The sequence below is a fragment of the Caloenas nicobarica genome, chromosome 21 (genome assembly GCF_036013445.1).
Source record: "Caloenas nicobarica isolate bCalNic1 chromosome 21, bCalNic1.hap1, whole genome shotgun sequence".
NCBI classification, from domain to species: Eukaryota; Metazoa; Chordata; class Aves; order Columbiformes; family Columbidae; genus Caloenas; species Caloenas nicobarica.
Genome location: NC_088265.1, coordinates 7,553,414 through 7,572,905, shown reverse-complemented (window position 1 = coordinate 7,572,905; position 19,492 = coordinate 7,553,414). Strand labels below are relative to the sequence as shown.

The following is a 19,492-nucleotide window of genomic DNA, read 5'->3' as shown; positions in this document are numbered from 1 at the left end:
CTGGAGAAAAGGCGGCTCAGGGAGACCTCAGCACCATGTTCCAGTGTTTCCAGGGTGGCTACAAAGATGGAGACTCCCTTTGTACAAGAAGTCCCACGGAAAAGATGAGGGACAATTGGTAAAAGTTACTCCTGGGGAGACCCCAGCTGAGCTCAGGAGGGAAATTTTTCACCATGAGAACAATCAGTCATTGGAATAATCTCCTCAGGTGACGTGTGGAAACAACTTTAAAACCTATAAAGTCATAAAACTTTACAACTCGCAAGGTTATAAAGCAGGCATGTTTATTCGACGTCAGGCGCATGAAGGATAACTCCTTTAATCTTGCGTGCGCCTTCTAACAATAAAAGGTGTGCTTATATACAGCAAGGTGTTACATATTCATAGTAAACCCAGGTACGCCTATACATATTCATAACCTTTCCCCGAGAAGGCGGTTCTTATTAAAAAGAGTCCCAGGAAATAATTTCCATAGTCCCCTCCTTGACCCCGCCCTGTTGCGCTTGTGCAGTGTCACCTGGTGGTCTTGAGGAGGGGTCTTTGGATGAAGGCTCCTTCAGCTTCGTCACTGTGAACTTTTTACCTTTTGTTTAGTCTGCTGAACTGGCTTGAACCTAAACTGCCAAGTCAGTTGAAACCAGACTGATGCCCTTCTTTCTGCTGTAAATCTTTGTTGTCTCGTCTCCTGGTGCCCTCCTTTCTGCTGTAAATCTGCTGTAAGTCTGTTTCTACCCGTTTCTCCTGGTTAATATATGAACAAAAATTTTGATTTATCATTACACACACACCTCCTTCTTTTGCAGTCAGGAGATCTAGAACCATACGATTTTGTTGGACTGTTTTACTTAGTGATGATCTCTCTTCCTGGAGCCCTTGAAGAGCATCCTCAGTGGCATTCTCGATCCTCTCTATTGTGGCTGATATATTTACTATGGCCTTTTCTAACTCACTAACTCCTAGCCAAGGAAGAAACCATCTGGCAAAACTATGAAATCCAGAGGGTCTCTGTATGAGAGCGTTATTTGACACTGAAGGTAGTTTTTTTCCATAATGTCCTAACAATGCCCAGAGGTGGGTATGAATGGTTAAACACCTTTTCTTGAGGTAATATATACCCACCCGTGCACTGGCCTTGCGAATCATCAGGTAGACTTTTCCCGGCTCGTCTGTCCCCACAAAGCCACCACCACCCAGGAGCTAGACTACATTTTTTTGCCATATTGGAAGGGAAGATATGTTTTCCGATGTTTTTTATGTTGTAATTAATCCCTAGGTCTTTCAGCTTGGCTACATCAAAGGTTCCTACACTCTGCGACCGACTACATTCACTGCAATTTGGAAACTTTTGCCAACTAGTGATTTTACCTGTGTAGTTCATACATCTTGAATAAATCATAATTTCGGTTTGATTCCAAGGCACCAACCTAAACTGTCCTCCTGTAGTTTTATTCAGATCCTCCCCATAAGGACAAGTTTGACTCCGGTATGCATCCCACTTTCCCCATCCACCTCCTTGCCTTCTCCAGTCTGGATGGGGAACACCGAACAATGCTAATTCTGCTCCTCTTGGGAGGACCATACATATCCAACAGTCCGAAAGATTCAAATTGTTCCCCATCATTTGGGTTAACTTCACATGGCAGTTTTCATCCCAACCATATCCTAAGGCTATGATCGTGAGAAATACAATTTTCCAAGTTGGACCTGGGTTACCCTCCATGGTGCTTTGCAGGCTTTCTTCACTCTAGAATGATGGATCCAAGCGTTCTGTTCTCTAATCTTGATAGCAGTGAAGGACGTCAGAAGGACTTGAAACGGACCTTCCCATTGTGGTTCCAAAGTTTTCTCTGCAAGAGACTTTACATAAACATAATCTCCTGGTTGGATATTATGTACTGGCCCATCCAGACCCCTACCCTGAGTCCCACACACATGCTTTCCAATTCTGTTAAGTTGTTTACCTAATGTCACCATATAAGAAGTCATAACTTCATCTCCTACCTGTGCAGACATTCCCTTTTGTACACTATAGGGGCTCCCATACAGGATTTCAAAAGGGCTCAATCCTTCCCTTGCTCTTGGCCTTGTTCGTATACACAAAAGGGTCAAAGGTAAGGATTGAGGCCAAGCCAGGTTAGCTTCCTGCCCCAATTTTACAATCTGTTGTTTAATCAGGTGATTCATTTTCTCTACCTGACCACTGGATTGAGGCCGATAAGGAGTATGTAGTTGCCAGTCTATTCCCAAGTATTGACTGACTTGCTGTGTCACTTTTGAAATAAAATGTGGCACTCTGTCAGAGGATATAACAGCTGGAACGCCAAACCTTGGTATTATTTCCTGTATGAATGTTCTAGTCACCTCCCAAGCCTTTGCTGTCCTGGTAGGCAATGCTTCTGGCAAGCCTGAAAAAGTGTCAGTTAATACCAACAAATATCGATACCCCACTTTTCTTGGGAGTTCTAAAAAATCAATTTGCCATTGTTGCCCAGGCCCAATCCTTTCCCAATTCGACCCATTTCTAGCTTGGGCATATTTTTGGGATTAGTCTGAAGGCAAAGATCACACTGCTGTGTTACCTGTCTTACAGTGGTATACAAATTTCTGGCTCTTATTTCCCTGATTAAATATTTATATAGTGCGTCTGCTCCCCAGTGTCCTTTCTTATGTTCTTCCCTTACTAAAGGCCAAACAAGATGGGAGGGAATGATAAGTTTTCCCTGTGGGGTGTGAGCCCACCCTTCCTTATTATATGATCCCTCTAAATCTACGATGAGTTTCCGATCCTCTTTAGTATACTCTGGCTTACCTTCTAAAGAGACCTGCCTGTCAGGGACTAGAGCACTTCCTATTTTTACCTTTTACTTGGCCACTTGTTTTGCCTCTCTGTCCGCCAGTTCATTTCCTTTCTCCAATTCCGAACTCACTTTCTGGTGTGCCTTAATATGCATGATTGCCACCTTCTTAGGAAGTTGAACTGCTTCCAATAGTTTCAATATCTCCTCCACATGCTTGATATGTTTGCCTTGAGAGTTCAAAAGTCCCCTTTCTTTCCAAATTGCTCCATGTGCATGCACAACCCCAAAAGCATACTTGGAGTCAGTATAGATGTTAACAGTTTTACCTTGAGCTAGTTCCAAAGCACGAGTAAGGAAGATTATTTCTGCCTTTTGTGCAGAAGCATTTTTAGACAAAGGTCCAGATTCTATCACTTCGCAGCTAGTAGTTATGGCGTAACCAGCGTGCCTTTCGCTGTTCAGGACATAGCTGCTTCTGTCAGTAAACCAGTTTTCAGCGTTTTCCACAGGATCGTCTTTTAGATCTGGTCAACTGGAGTATGTTGCTTTGATGGTCTCCAAGCAGTCATGATGAACTGGTTCTCCAGCATTGCTGCTGAGGAAAGAAGCTGGGTTGACAATGTTAGTGACAATAATTTCTACATCATCCTGTTCCACCATGATAGCCTGATACTTGAGAAACCTTTGTGGGGAAAGCCAATGTCCCCCTTTTTCTTCTAGGACCGTAGACACTGTGTAGGACACTAGCACAGTCACTTTCTGGCCCATAGTAAACTTCCGGGCCTCCTGTGTATTCAGTACCACTGCAGCAACTGCCCACAGGCATCAGGGCCACCCCTTTGCAGTTGCGTCTAGTTGTTTGGAGAAATAGGCCACTGCTCGCTGATATGGGCCAAGATCCTGTGCCAGTATACCTGAGGCTATTCCCTGTTTCTCGTGAGAGAATAGGAAAAATGGTTTACTCACATCTGGGAGTCCTAGAGCAGGGGCTGACATCAAAGCCTTTTTAAGTTCTTTAAAGGATTGTGTAGCTTCTTTATTCCATTGCAGGTGTTTCTGGTCCGTAGCTGTTAGTGCATACAATGGCTTGACAAGCAGTCCGTAATTATAAATCCACAACCGACACCACCATGCCATACCCAAAAAGATCTGTAATTCTTTTATAGTTTGAGGCTTTGGAGTTTGGCATATAGCCTCCTTTCGAGCTTGTCCCAGAGTCCTCTGCCCTGCACTAATTTCATAACCCAGATAAGTTACCTGTTGCTGCACCATCTGGGCTTTCTTCTGTGATACCCAGTATCCTTGGAGCCCCCAAAAGTTCAATAAACTTACGGTCCAGGTCATGCACGTCTCCTCGGTTCTAGTAGCAATTAGAATGTCATCCATATCTTGTAGCATTTGTCCCTCATCAGACGGGGCTTCCCAGGATTCAAGATCTTTAGCAAGCTGATTTCCAAATATTGTCGGGCTGTTCTTAAATCCTTGTGGCAACACCATCCATGTGAGCTGGGTTTTACGTTCACTTTTAGGGTTCTCCCATTCAAATGCAAATATTGTCTGGCTGGCTTCATGGAGAGGGAGGCAAAAGAAGGCATCTTTTAAATCTAGAACAGTGAACCAAGTCAAATCAGGCATTAATACTGTCAAAAGGGTGTATGGATTTGCCACCACTGGGTAGAAGTCCTCAGTTATTTTGTTTATAGCTCTTAAGTCCTGAACCACCCAATATGATCCATCCAGGTTGCGGACAGGCACTATGGGGGTGTTATAACTTGACTCACATTCCTTTAATAACCCTATTTGCAGGAATTTCTCTATTACTGGCTGAATTCTTTCCCTGTCCTCTTTTTTCAAAGGGTATTGTTTGATCCTTACCGGCTGTCAGCCTTCTTTGATTTTTACCTCCACTGGTGGGGCATTTTTGGCTCTTCCAGGTACATCAGTGGCCCATACTCTGGGATACACTTGGTTCACAACCTCTTCATTAATTTTGCTCTCTGTGGGAACAGTTACTAAAAGCAAGCTCATTATTTGCACATATTGCTGATCATTTACCTCCAGAGTAATTTCCCCTTTCTTGAATCTGATTACTGCGCTGATTTGTTCCAATAGGTCTCTTCCCAAAAGAGGTTTTGGGGAGTTAGGCATATACAGAAATTTGTGAATGCCTACCTGTTTACCCAATCTGTATTTCAAAGGTTCACAAAAATACACTCTTTCACTTTGGCCAGTGGCTCCCTTTACCACTATGTAGTCGTTACTTATTGGCATTAACGCTTGATTGAGAACTGAGAATGTTGCTCCCGTGTCTACTAAGAATTCCACTTGGTTTTGTTCTTTTCCTAGCTTCATTATAACCAGTGGATCTGCTAGGGTGGATTCCTCAGGTCCCCATCAGTCTCTTTCAACATTTACTACTGTCTGATTCTCCCTTTGCCTACTTCCTCTACGCCTTCCTCGACATTCATTTTGCCAATGTCCTTTTTTCCCACACCATGCACACTGATCTCTTTCTAAAGGCTTTTGGAACTTTCCAGCCCTTCCAATTCTCAATTCCCTACTCTCTTGTAGTGCTGCTACTATCATACGCCTATCCTTCCGACGGTCTTCTTCTTCCCTGTTACTAAATACTCTCCAGGCTTCATCTAACAAAGTTTCCAAATTCCAACTCTCTGTTGCTTTCAGTTTCTGTAACTTCCTCTGAATATGATTTGCTGACTGACCTATAAATAACGACACTAACTGCTGTATCCCTACTTCTGAACCTGGGTCAACAGGGGTGTGTTTTCTTGTAGTATCTTGCAACTTATCAAGAAATTCTGAGGGGGTTTCTTTTGACCCTTGCCGAATAGTGTACAAAACTGACCAATTAATTGTTCGTGGGATGGCTCACTCCATCCCTTTCACAACCCAGTCTCTATATTGGTTTAATAAGTCCATTTCTCTGCTTCTGTTTGGATCCCAATGGGGTTCCTGCAAGGGGAAGTAATCTTTCACATCCCTCCTGACATTGCCAATTTGATTGACAGCCAAATCTTGGGCTGTTTTCAATATTAATTTTTTTTCAGTTTCTGTCATGTGGTCTCATAACAGTTGTATATCATTCCAGTCAGGGTTATGTTGTTTAACCAGGAACTGAAAATGCTTAGTAACCCCCACAGAATCACTCCGATAATTTTTTGCTACCGTTTTCCATGTTTCAAGATCAAATGACGAGAAGGGAACCTTTATTAAAACCGGGGCTCCCTCCGGTCCTACTGCCTCTCTGAGGGGAGCTTGCACTATCTCCCTGTTTCGAGTACGAGAAGCCACTGGGCTGCCCTGAGGGGTGGCTGGATCAAACTCTCCGCTTCTGTTTTTCTCCTGCCCCACCACTGCTCCGCATCCCTGTTCCCCCGCAGCCCTGCCTCCTGCTGGCGGCTTGTAATACTCTGGCAGGTCCTCTGACCCTGAACAACATTTCTGGGGTTTATTGATATTTTCTTTTTCCTTATTTTCCCTTTCTAGAGCTGTTGATGAGTTTTTACAGGACTTTGGTCAACCGAATGTGAACAACCCAGTGTTTCAAAAATAGTCATTGTGTACTGTAAGCCAGGCATGTAGAAGACAGCAGGAGGAGAGAAACTCCCTCATGCAGGTGCAGCGAGGAAAGCACCCAGTTCTGTAAAACCGCAATTATGTAACTGCAAGTCGCATCCTGAACCATTTGCTTCTGCCAAATGGATAAGACCGCTACCGCTTGCTTTTGCCAAAAAGATAAGATTCTGCTTTCTCGTGATTGATAATAATAACTGAGTAATGCTCTTCCTTGTTCAAATAGAAACATAGATGTATTACGTAATCCTGTAAGTTGTAACATAGATATAGTGCATAATCGTGTTGAAGAGGTATAAATACTTCTGTGTAACTAATAATAAATTCGGCTCATGATGATCATATTGGTTGTGTCGTGAAGTCCGCTCGTACCCTCGCGTCATAGAGCTAATACCGTAGGGTCCCAGGGGGACTCTAATCCACAGTCCCTCTGATACTCAGGATGGTTTCGGAGGGTGAAAAACATGTCCACATACATAGCTTCATCCCATTTTCTTTCCCTTTTTAAAAATAACATTAGTTGTGACAGGGTGTCTAAATCTAAAGTCCCATTGATGGGCCACCTCTCCTCATTACCTAATTTATAGAGTGGCCACCATTGATTACAATATTTGATAAGAGTCTTTTTACTTTCTGTGCCCCCCGTCCCGACAATTTCCTTCCAGTGAGCTAATATACACCCGAGAGGACTTTTCTTTAAAACCCCGTCTTGAAAGTTGCCCATTGTGGAATTTATTTGCCAATTTTCTCTTATTCGGTTTCCACACAGATTGTCTTTAGCATTTACAGATAGTTTTCTTTAAAACCTGCCCAAATAAAAATTCTTTTGGTGCCAAATATAAACAGGCAAATTAAAATGCTGAGCTCAAACACGCAAACCGACTACCAAGTTCAAATATGCAAAGAGATCACAATTACAATTAATCAAAACAATATCTCAATTTTAGCGTTGCACTTTTGGACAGCTTACTGCTCAGCCAGGCAGAGGTACCACTGGGTCTCCTTGACAAAACAGGTCAGTGCGCGCTGGAGCCCAATTGGCACCTACCCCCCCGCAGCCTTCAGCAAGCTGGACTGGGCAAGGCTGTTATTAGTGTCTCATCTGGGGTATTACAACAGTGATCCCAAAACACGATTTATTACCTGCTGTGCACAGAAAAGCTAAATTTAGTATGCCGAGATGAGACACAGCCTACCACACACAGAACCTTACATGCACACAGTTAAGAGCTAAATTGCTCATTGTACAGATGGTTGGACTCTACAGATTATTACAATAGATGTGGAATGCCTGGACACTTATAAAATAACACAGGTAATTGCCAAACTACGTATTAATTCAACAGACACCTATCTTTTGCTTTGTCCACCTCCGGCTGGTCTCCTCACGGAGGACGCAGAACCGTGGATCGGGACTCCACACTCGCTTTGCAGTCAGACTGCATCTCAAGCACTCATTCAGAGAGAGCACAGTACCGGGCACAAAAACTTCTTGATCATACAACATGTAACTGTCACCATAAGTATTCCAATTACAGCTACAGCAATATACACTTCAATTCCCATGGGTTAAGATGTTATGAAGTTACAATCGCCGCGGGACTCGAACCCCCAAAGATTGTTTCAATCGCCGTGGGACTCGAACCCACGACTAGAGACTGTTTACCCTTCTCCCGCTTCCACACAGTCATTAGCGGGTCCATCCTGGCTCCTGAAACTGGGACGCAACAGAAGTCTCAGGGTTACTCGATCTACCCCCAAGATCGCTAGCGGCTGACCCCCTTTTAGTCGAGTCAAGTCAGTAACCCCCTTAGGTACCCATTTACACCAAACCAAACACCAATATGGGGAATCTGGCCACGCATGGACGTCTCCTACGAGCTACTGGCACCCCATGTTACAGTAAAAAAACATATCTGATCCGCTTAATGCAAATGGTCACTGTCTGCCCTCGCGGTGACCAGCTGGAGCGGAGCCCCTCCGAAACAAAAGGTTCGGGATGCGTCTAGGAGGTCTGTTTCTCTCAGGCAGTCCGTGCAGCCGGGCAGAGTTCGTCCTGTTCATGGTCGCCAAAATGACATGTGGAAACAACTTTAAAACCTATAAAGTCATAAAACTTTACAACTCACAAGGTTATAAAGACGGCATGCTTATTCGACGTCGGGCGCATGAAGGATAACTCCTTTAATCTTGCGTGCGCCTTCTAACAATAAAAGGTGTGCTTATATACAGCAAGGTGTTACATATTCATAGTAAACCCAGGTACACCTATACATATTCATAACCTTTCCCCGAGAAGGCGGGTCTTATTAAAACGAGTCCCAGGAAATCATTTCCATAGTCCCCTCCTTGACCCCGCCCTGTTGCGCCTGCACAGTGTCACCCGGTGGTCTTGAGGAGGGGTCTTTGGATGAAGGCTCCTTCAGCTTCGTCACTGTGAACTTTTTACCTTTGGTTTGGTCTGCTGAATTGGCTTGAACCCAAACTGCCAAGTCAGTTGAAACCAGATTGATGCCCTCCTTTCTGCTGTAAATCTTTGTTGTCTCGTCTCCTGGTGCCCTCCTTTCTGCTGTAAATCTTTGTTGTCTCTTTGTAGCTGGGTTTTGTAAAACTTCTTATCTTTGCATTCAATGAGGCTCTGTTTTTCTTAGCATAATTGATTACATAAAGCTCTATACAAGGCACTCATTATGTGGTTAACCCTTAAAGTGTTAGTTCGTTAGTTCCCTCTATCACAGGGAACTGGTGGTTTCCCCAATATTGGACAATTTTGAGATTCAGCAGGACCGGGTGCTGGGCCAGCTCGTCTAGACCAGACTTGTGCCAAGAAAGCTTGGATCAGGTGGTCCTTGTCGTCCCTTCCAGCCTGGGATTCTGTGATTCTATGAGAACGTTTGCACAGGTGTGTGTGCAAATGTTTGCAGGCGCATGTGTATACACATGTGGGTGTGTCTGCACACGTGTGTGTGTACTTGGGTGTGTATGTACTACATGTTTCTCTACGTCGGCGTGTGTGCGTCTACGTGCGGGGGTGCACGTGTGCGGGGTGCGTGTGCGCACACCTGACTGTGTGTGCAACCGGGAGCTGAGCTGCCGTGGTGGCCTGTCATGGGGCATCACACTGACAGGCATCCACATCTGGGACAGACACATCTGGGGGTTACGGGCTTCTCCAAAGACGGATTTCTCATCGACCCAAGCTATGTCACTACCACTACTACTACTGCTTCCAGCAGTGACAAGCCCAGGGCCGACAGGCCCGCCCTCCCCTAGGGGGCGCTCGGCTGCCACGCCCACGTGACAAGGTCGTTTGTCACAATGTGCTGGTACCGAGATGTGCGGGTCAGCGGTGCCACTGCACGTGGCAGCGACACTAGGGACACTCGAGCTCACCCCACGCTGCTGCCCCCGCCCTGGGTGACCTTTCCCCACGCTGCTGCGGGCCCTGGCCGGGCACGGAGGCCGCGATGCCATGTGCTGCAGCAGCCGCCATCGCAGAACAGGGACTGCCCGGCGCAGCCATGTCCTGTGTTCATTACAAGTTCTCATCCAGACTGAACTGTTAACACGGTTACACTGTGACCTTGATCGGACCTCGTATTACAACTTGGCGGGTCAGGCGAAGAACAAGGCAGCTCTGGCGGGGTCCTGCCGGCAGCTCCGTTCGCCCCGCCCCTTCCGGTGACGCTGTTACCGGCTGCGGCGCGGGGCTGGGCTGCACCGGGCCCGGGAGGGGCTTGCTCAGCAGGGCCGGGCGCTGAGCGGCGGCTCCGGGCGCTGGGCGGCCGGCGGGAGTTTCGCCTCAGGCTCGGGGGGGATCGGCAGGGCCGGGATGGAGTCGGGAGAAACGCCCGCGGTCGGGGCGGGCGGAGAAAGGTCCGTGTGCGAACAGGCCGTGGTGACCCCGGTCCCGGGAAGCCCCGGAGCTGAGCCCACAACTGACGGTGTGTTGGTGCTTTGTGCAGGTGAGGCCGCAGAGGCCGCGATGGGAAACCCGGGTGTCCCCAGCACGTTCCTGTTGGAGCAGCGCGTGGCCTGTGCAGCTTCGTGTGGGACAAGGGAGGCGACTCTGTCAGTGCCGACTCAGTTCAGTGCAGCTGCGCTTGGATTTCGAGCAAGAACCCTCGCTGGCCTGGTGAGACTTGGGGCTTGTGTATTTCTGAGAATGATACGGGTCTGTTCGGCAGGTCTTTAATTGCTGTGCACTTTTCCCCTGACAAGGAGGATTCATTTTCAATGTTGTTCATTCCGCGTAGCTCTCTCCCTTGTACGGATAAATTTTCCCGCTCTCAAACGTTCCCTCTCCATTTTGGGGTTGAATTTCTCACCGTCTCTTGTGTCTTTTGTTTCCCTTCTCCTGCAAACTGGGGTGGAAAAGAGAAGGCGAAGGGCTGCGCTGCCTCCAGGCAGGGCTTTGGTTGCTTGTGTAATGTATCTCTAGTCCATCTCGAGGAAGAAATAGATGACTGGTGTTACAAATAAATAAGCTGCGTCCTGTTTGAGGCACAAAGCGTGTTGGATTTGAAGGCCTAGGGCAGGACGGGAGGAGCTGCCTTCTTGGGTCAGTGATGGGTGTTGGCATGTATTATCTGAGCTGGAGCTGATGTCTGTCACCACTTGAGCTCTAGAATGACTCTGAGACCCAGGAAGCTCCAGTCTCTTTTGAAGCTTTTCCAGACTGTGGAATCCCCTTTCCGTCACAGATTCTAATGCAGTCCATGGAGCAGGGGGCACTGTTTGAGGTTTCTCTGTTTCTGCGTTAGGGAGGCGTCGTCCTTGGGCTCACGCTGGGCGTTACGGGGAGACGCTTTCACGTGAGCGGAACGCAGCTCTGGATACCCAAGGCTGACCGATGTTAACAAATGCTCCTGCCGAGATTTGGTGTTAAATTGCCACAAATGTGATTTCTCAGGGCAAACAAAGAAATTTGTCAATGCATGGTTTTTACATGGCACATTGTAATTAAGCCCAGTGGTAATTTTGCATCGATTTTGCACAGGAGTACTGGCTGTAACAGGCTGGTTGCACCAAATAAATTTTGACTTGCAGCATTGGTGGCCTTGTGAACAGCAGATGGCTTCTGGAGGGCTCAACGGGCGACCAGAGAGGGTATGAGGTGGCTTTTGTTGTTTGTTCAAAGCTCAGTGGAGGTGGTTTGGGTTTTGTTTTTGTTTTTTTCCTGTACTGGAAGAATTTTGGGGGAAATCATGTCATGACTCTTATGAAATTAGAGCCTTTGTTTTGATTATTCATTTTATCGCTAACATTTTTTTATCCAGTCTTTATTTAGTCTTAATTTGAGGCCTCACTTTGGGAGGATTTTTGCACTGCAGGACCCTTTATGTACAACAGAATCTTTAACTAACCTTAGTTGAGGCCTCACTTCAGGAAAATTTATGTACTCCAGTATGTCTTGCTGATCACTTGGACCAGTAGCCTGTTAAATCAGGGCCTGAGTATTTTTTTCTTTTTGGGAAATATGTCTTCTTTAGGGTTTGTAGAAAAGCTACCATTGTGCTGGTTGTTAATCCCAGATATTTCCCATCACAGTAGGTAGTTGTGTAGCCTTGAATAAACTCCAGCGACAGAGGGATAATTAACGAACAGAATCTTTTTTCCCAAATAAAATGAAACTAGTTGATAGGAAGATCTTTGTCCTTGCTCATGAAAAAGTTGCTGTGGAGTTCTAGCCTCTCCTGTAGAAGGTGGAAGACTGTTTCAAAACCACGTTCTTGCATTTTTGTTCATTGAAGAAGGGAAGAGATCGTCTGCGAACTTTATTCTCCTTTGCTCCGAAGAAACTTTTCAAGTGTTGTTTCTCCGCACCAGTGCTATGGTAGCACAGCTCAGAGTTTGCAGAGTCACCAATACAATTTGCAATGCCATCTTTAAAGCAAAATCCCGTGCAGTTCTGCTTCTCTGTTTGCGGGTTACCTGAAGTGTTGTGGTCACGGTGGGTGCTCGCATTGCTGGTGGCGATTGGCAGTTCTGTTGGATTGACGGAGGGAAACTGCACTGATTTATTGTGGCTGGGCAGGGTGGGGAGATGGAGGATTTGCTGACAGACCAGGAGGTACAGCAAATAATCCTTCACTGAGTTTTACTTAATGCAAACCTTCAACCGCAAAAGTGCGTTTTCTCATGTGAGTTTAACTCATCCCCCAGACGTAAACGTTTTGCAGAGCTTCAGTTTAATTAGAGGGAAAGAACAGGGTAGAGCTGCTTTAGAAGGCGTCCTTGGGCAGTATGTGAGATTTTTATGTTGCTTGTGCTATGCCATCCCACACTGCAGTCAGTTGCTGTTCCTCATGTCATTTTGGTTCCAAAAAGACGTGCCAGGCAAATTATTTCACACAGGGCCACTGAGTAATAATGCTATTTTAAAAAATAAATGAGTAAATTTGCAAGCTTCCAGAGACCACCGTGGGCTAATTAGTCTTCAACTCTTGGTGCTTTTGCCTGATCTAAATGAGTTGGAAATGACCGTTGTGTCTGTGTCCTGGTTTTGATATAAACAAGACTAGTTTCTCTTTTACTGAATTTTCCTTTCAGCTAACTTCTTCTAGGTGACTGCACTTTTCTGATTTTGGCTGCATGCTTTTGCAGACAGGAGTTGATAACGTAGCAACGGAATGCAAGGTTGTTGATGAAAATGCACGTCCTATAAGTGGGAGGGGCATATTTGCAAGGAGGGTCGAACAGAACAGGTGACTAAAACTGACCGAGTATTCCATCCTATCCACGTCATACACCCTAGAAAAGTGGGAGATCACGAGGGTCTCGCTCTCTTTGACCATGGCCGGCACCTGAAGCGGACTCTGCCTGTCGTCCCTGCGATCCGAAGCCTGAGACCCTGCATCCCTGAATCCAGTTCCAGTTTGCTGCGGAGTCCAGCCCTGGACTTCCAGGTGCCTGCCCTGCAGCCACTGGAGCAGCCAGCGCTGCACTTCCCTGGGAGATTCAAGATTAGTTTTGTATGTTTTATATTATTTTCTCTATTTTATTAGTAGCATTAGTAAAACATTTTTAACCTTTTTCTGTCTTGCAAGTCTCTTTCTCTTTTCCTCCTATTGCCTTTCCTTGGTGGGGAGGGCTGGGGAAGGGGGTGGTTAACAGAGAGCGTCTGCCACGGTTTGTCGTCACCCTGCAGTAAACAGTGACAGTCCGTCTGCGAGAAGCCCCCAGGAGCAGGCTGAGGTGGGCTGGTGACATGACTGGGCTGAGGACACCTCCCCTCTGTCTGGGCTGGGGACAGCTTTTCCCCCAGGATGTCCCCTGGGAGCCACCTCGTGTGTGCCACCCTGTCCCCTGCTGTGGCTGCCCCTGGAGAACACCCTGCAGAGCGAGGCCAAAGCAGCTCTGCTGGGAGGGCCTGAGGCTGAAGGTGTGAAGATCCCCGGTTCTGGGCAGGGCCTGGGCAGGAGCTGTGCCCGCGCTCTCTGCAGAGCAGCCTGGCTCCTCCTGCCCCAGCCCTTCTCCTCCTCCTTCCCCTTCTCCTCCTCCTCCTTCCCCGGGCTGAGGGCACGGCCTCCTCCTGCCTCCTCTGCTGCAGCTCCCCAGGCCTTTGACTGACTCCCAGCCAGAGACCATCACCAGGGACAGTGTTCAGACGTGGGCTCAGGAAGGCTGGAGAGCCCCTTCCCTGGCCCTGCTGCCCACGCTCCTGCAGCCCAGGATGCTCTTGCCCTTTGGCTGCAGGGACACGCTGATGGACCCAGCTCGATGTCTGGTTCACAAGGACTCCCAGGTCCTTTTCTGCAAAGCTGCTTCTGCAGCACCATCACCCTCAGTCTGTCCTGGGTCCAGGGGCTGTTCAGGCTCAGCTGGTTTTGGTGTCTCCCCGCTGGGCCTGGCTCTTCCTCGCCTCTCTCCAGGGGCTGCACTGCCCATCTACCTGCAGCTCGGCAGGAGTTGAGGGCCCTTCCTTCTGTGCCAGAAGTCACCCATTTCCATCCCCTTCTGCTGTGGAGGGGCTTGTCTTGGGTCCAGTGCTCCTCTGGGGTGGTCTCTGCCTGCACCTCCTGCCCTGCCCCACAGGGTGGGGGTGTCTCCTCCACACGGCCTCTGCAGAGACCCTCCTGGTGCTCTCGTTTGTCCTCCTTGGTGGGGTGTGCAGGGGCAGGTAGAAGGAAGAAAAAGAAGATGAGGAAGTCCTAGAGAAGCTGCAGAGCCTCAGCCCTGACCAACAAGTGCCCAGAGGTGGGGAGGAGACCACTGTGGCCACAGACACTTTGAGATGTACCTGCTCTGCCGTGGGCTTATCTGTGGTCACAGACACTTTGGGGTGTCCTGCTCCCATGTGGGCTGACCCACAGGTCACAGCGCCTTGGACTCGAGCTCACGCTGCAGTTCCAGCCCGTCCAGTGCAGCAGCACAGGAACCTCAGCGGTGCCCCAGACATTTGCCAGCTCAGGTGCATCGCCATGGCTGTTATCAAAGTGTTCCGAAGCACAGCAGAACAAGACGGATCAGCAGCACAGCAGGACAGTGAGCAGCGACAGCAGAAAGCAGCCAGTAACGAGCACTAGCTTAATACACAGTAAAGCCAGCAGGTCCCGTGGCAAGCACAGGAGCCGGCTGAACAGCACTAACAGCTATAAATTCCATCTAACACATGCTAATGAACCTGTCATTATCTTGAACCCTTTGTGTCTCATGCTGGGCACTGAAAAACACTCTCATAGTTAAACCCCAGCCAGCAATTAAGTCCTGCGGAGCTGCTCACTCACTCTCCTGGTGGGATGGGGAGAGACTCGGAAGAGTAAAAATGAGGAAATTCATGGGTTGAAACAAAGTTTAATAGGTAAAGCAAAAGCCACACACGCAAGCAAAGCAAAACAAGGAATTCATTCACCACTTCCCATTGCAGGCAGGTGTTCAGCCATCTCCAGGAAAGCCGGGCTCCATCACGCGTAACTGTGATTCGGCAAATCAAATGCCATCACACCGAACGTCCCGCTGACCATGTGCTGAGCATGGCATCGCATGGGTTAAAGCCTCTTCACCAGCTTGGCGAGCCTGTGACTGCAGATGCTCTTCCCCTTCTCTGACAGACGGACCCCATCAGCCCCCGTCAGACCATGTTTCTCAAAGCCAGTTCCATGGTCAAAGTAGCCAAACCACCCGCTGTGGCACCAGTCCTGTCGCCTTTTGTTGATTTGCCAGGTTCCACCGGCCCTTTCGAATCCCTTCCCTTGGACCAGGAAGATTGATGAACAAACTACCTGCACTCCAGGGGCTCTGACCGCCACTCCCAGGGCTCTGTCACCCTTCTTGATGCTCCTCAGACTGCTCCTGGCTGTATCACTGGTGCCCATGTGAGACAACAGCAGCAGATAATAGCCTGTGGGCTGCATGAGGCTTGGTGGTCTCTCGGTGACATCCCTGATACGAGCCCCTGGTGAGCACCACAGCTCTCCAGAGAGTGCATCAGGTTGGCAAATGGTGCCCCTGGGCCTCTCAGAAGAGTCACCCATGCCCTCTTCTGAGTCACACTGGTCATTCTATGGGGAGCGGACAGGGCTGCCTCAGTCAGCTCCTAGGTCTCTCCATCTACCTCCTTCTCTGCCTCCCTGATGTCACGCAGCCTTCTCACCACCTCCTGCAGCTCAGCCACTTGCTGCAGCAGGTCCTCCACCTGGGCACACCTTCTGCAGACAGATCTGCCACCTGTCCCTGCCCCAGGAGAAAGGTCCAGGCCCTTCCTGCAGTCTGAGGCCTCCACTGCAGCTTCTCCCTTCAGCAGCTCCGTCTACGTGGAAGCAATGGCCACCGCTGGCTCTTCTCAGTGGTGTGCAATGGAAGGATAAGAGGCAAGAGGCACGAGTAGCAATGCTGGGAATTAATTAGACTTTAGATCTCTCAGGCCTCTGTCCCCCACCATGAGTGTGGCCAAACAATGGAACAGGACCCCAGGGAGGCTGTGGGATCCTCATCCTTGGAAACATTCCTAAGCCCGTTGGAAAAGGGCCTGAACAACTGACTCTGCAGCAGCCCAGCTTTCAACATGAAGTGCTACGTGACATCTGGAGGTCCCTTCCTACCTAAAGTACTTTATGATTCTGCATCTGGGCAAGACCCTGCTGGTTAAATGCCCTTCTGCAAGTGGCTGGAGCCAGGCTGATGGAGACTACCTTAGACTAGACTGGATATTTCTGTTGGAAGTGACCTATAACGCTCATCTAGTCCAGCTGCCAGATTGCTCTGGGACTGCCCAAAAGGTAAAGCATGTTTTTAAGGGCATTGTCCAAATGCCTCTTAAACACTGACAGGCTTGGGACATTGACCGTTTCTCCCCAGAGCCTGTTGCAGTGTCTGACCACCTTCTTGGTAAAGCAGCTTTTCCTAATGTCCAGTCTAAACATCCTCCAGCTTTGTACCATTCACAGGGGTCCTGTCCCTGGTCTCCAGGGAGAAGAACTCAGCACCTCTCTCTCCACCACCCCCCCTCAGGAAGCTGCAGAGAACAACGAGGTCACGCCTCGGCCTCCTTTTCTCCAAATTAAACAAACCCAGAGTCCTCAGCTGCTCCTCAGAAGACATTCCTTACAGCCCTGTCACCAGCTTTGTCTCCATCCTCTGGCCACATTCAAGGACCTTCACATTGCACACAGCATTCAAGGTGAGGCCAGACCAATGCTGAATACAGTGGGAGCGTCACCTCCTTTGACCAGCTGCTTGTACTGTCTCCTCTTGTCCCTTGAGACAGCCCACAGCACCTCATTTATTATCATCAGCAAACCTGCTAGTGGTTCGTTCAAGTCCTGCATCCAGATTGTTGATAAAAATATTGAACAAAACTCCCTGGGATCGAGACCTGAGGAATGCCGCAGGTGACCGGTCACCAGCCAGGTGTAGCCCCATTCACTACAACCCTTTGAACTCTGCTCTTCAGCCAGTTCTTCACCCAGCACACTGTGAACCTGCTCATCCCACAGTTGGACAACTTGTCCAGAAGGATGCGGTGAGGAACAGTATCAAAAGCCACACTAAAATCCAGAAAAGCCACATCCATGGCCTTCCTTTTAGTTGTGGTGAATGGAGCCAAATCCAGTTGGCAGCCGGTCGCGAGTGGTGCTCCCCAGGGCTCAGTATTGGGGCCAGTTCTGCTTAATCTCTTTATCAATGCTCTGGACGAGGCGATTGAGTGCACCCTTAGTAAGTTTGCAGACAACACCAGGTTGGGTGGGGGTGTTGATCTGCTGAAGAGCAGGAAGGCTCCAGAGAGGGATCTGGACCAGCAGCATCGTTGGGCTGAGGCCAACTGTATGAGGAGGGCGACGAAGCTGGTGAGGGGCCTGGAGCACAAGTCTTACAAGAAGCGGCTGAGGGAGCTGGGGCTGCTTAGCCTGGAGAAAAGGAGGCTGAGGGGAGACCTTATTGCTGTCTACAACTGCCTGAAAGGAGCTCTCGGGTCCACCCCGGTGGCCTGGGAAATATTCCCCTGCAGTTGTCCCCACTGAAGACATGAAATACAGTGGGGAGAGGGAAACATTCCCAACACAAAAGTCGGTGGTAGTTCAGGGCAGGCCTAGAGAGATCAAACCACAGCCAAGAGATAATGTACACTTCATCTGCAGGGAAATTGCCAGCAAACTCCCACAGGGCTTGATGCTGGCACATGTCCTTTGGTCCTTCACACAACCCTGACCCTTCTCGAGAATTTGGGGATGACAAACTAGCAAATGTGTTCAAACCCTAAATACTGTGTTCAGTTTTGGGCCCCTCACTACAGGAAGGACCTTGAGGTGCTGCAGCGAGTTCAGAGAAGGGAATGGAGCTGAGGAAGGGGCTGGAGCACAAGTGTGATAGAAGTGGCTGAGGGACCTGGGGGGTTCAGCCTGGAGAACAGGAGCTGAGGGGAGACCTTCTGATCTCTGAACTGCCTGAAAGGAGCTTGGAGCATGGAGGGTGTTAGTCTCTCCTCCCAAGTAATAAGCGACAGGACGAGAGGAAGCGGCCTCAAATTGCGCCAGGGGAGGTTGAGGTTGGATCTTGGGAACATTTCTTTCCTTATTTTTAACTGGCAATTAAATTAATCTTTCCCAAATTGGGCCTGTTTTGCCCAAGATGGTCATTGGTGAGCATCTCTCTGTCCTTATCTTGAACCTTGATCTGATTTTCACCCCCATGTCTTGTGGAGGATGAAGGGTGAGTGAGAACCTGGGTGGGCATCTGGCAGCCACCCAAGGTCAACCCACCACCCCAACAGAGGGAAATGAAAGTCCTTCTCCATCTTCCTTGTGTCTTAAATGCTTCCCCTTTTAAGTACAGAAAGGCCACAATAAGGTCTCTGCAGAGCCTTCCCTTCTCCAGGCTGAAAAAAACGCAACTTTCTCAGCCTGTTCTCACAGCAGAGCTGTTCCAGCCCTTTGATAATTTTTCTGGCCTCCTCTGGCCCCTGTCCAACAGGTCTTTCCTGTACTGAGGGCTCCAGAGCTGGACACAGTACTTCAGGTGGGGTCTCACCAGAGAACTGGTGAGATCACCTTATGTCCATCTGGGAAGGATGAGGAAGAGAAAAAAGAAGCTGTTTCTGCAGTGGATGCCGGCCAGGCAGGACGGTGGCTCCGCTCCTCAGCACGGCCTGTCCTGCTCCCACCAGCACTGGGGGAGCAGGGTTTTCCTGCCACCCTTGTGGGACGAAGAGCAGCAGCCTATGGAGTCCCAGCCCTGCCCTGCTCCTCTCCCACCCCAGCGCAGGCCTGGCCCCGGGGAAAGCATTTCCCTTCCCTGTGGAGCTTTGCAGACTGTCGTAGATTTCCGGCGAGAGGTTGAGTTCAGCCGTCAGCAGTGTGAGGGCTTTGGAGAGGAAGGACAAGGGCAGCCCAGAGACAAGGACTGAGGTCCTCATCGGAGAAGACCCACAGAGGCTGATACCAGGGAACCAGGTTCTCCCACTCCCACGGTGATGGAGCTGGGCCACACGTCCCTGGGAGATTCTCTGCAGTGTCTGAGGCCCCAACATGCCTTCCTAGTCTGTGACAACATGTACCCCAGAGAAGGCTGTGTGCTGGGGTCCAGGAAGGCACATGGGCCCCAGCATGGGGCTCTGACATCTCCTGTGAGCCCAGGAGTGCTGCGTCCATCGTCCAGGGAAC

The 19,492-nt window shown here is 49.0% G+C and overlaps 1 long non-coding RNA gene and 1 other non-coding gene across 2 annotated transcripts; both read left to right on the top strand.

Moving 5' to 3' along the window:
• Positions 1 to 10,080: 10,080 nt before the first annotated feature.
• On the top strand, positions 10,081 to 13,427 carry LOC135997186 (uncharacterized). The gene is made up of 3 exons (XR_010607369.1): positions 10,081 to 10,268; positions 10,358 to 10,527; positions 13,150 to 13,427. It is a non-coding gene; the product is annotated as an uncharacterized LOC135997186 (long non-coding RNA).
• Positions 10,953 to 11,037, top strand: LOC135997267 (small nucleolar RNA SNORD45). The gene has a single exon (XR_010607382.1). It is a non-coding gene; the product is annotated as a small nucleolar RNA SNORD45 (small nucleolar RNA).
• Positions 13,428 to 19,492: the final 6,065 nt, after the last annotated feature.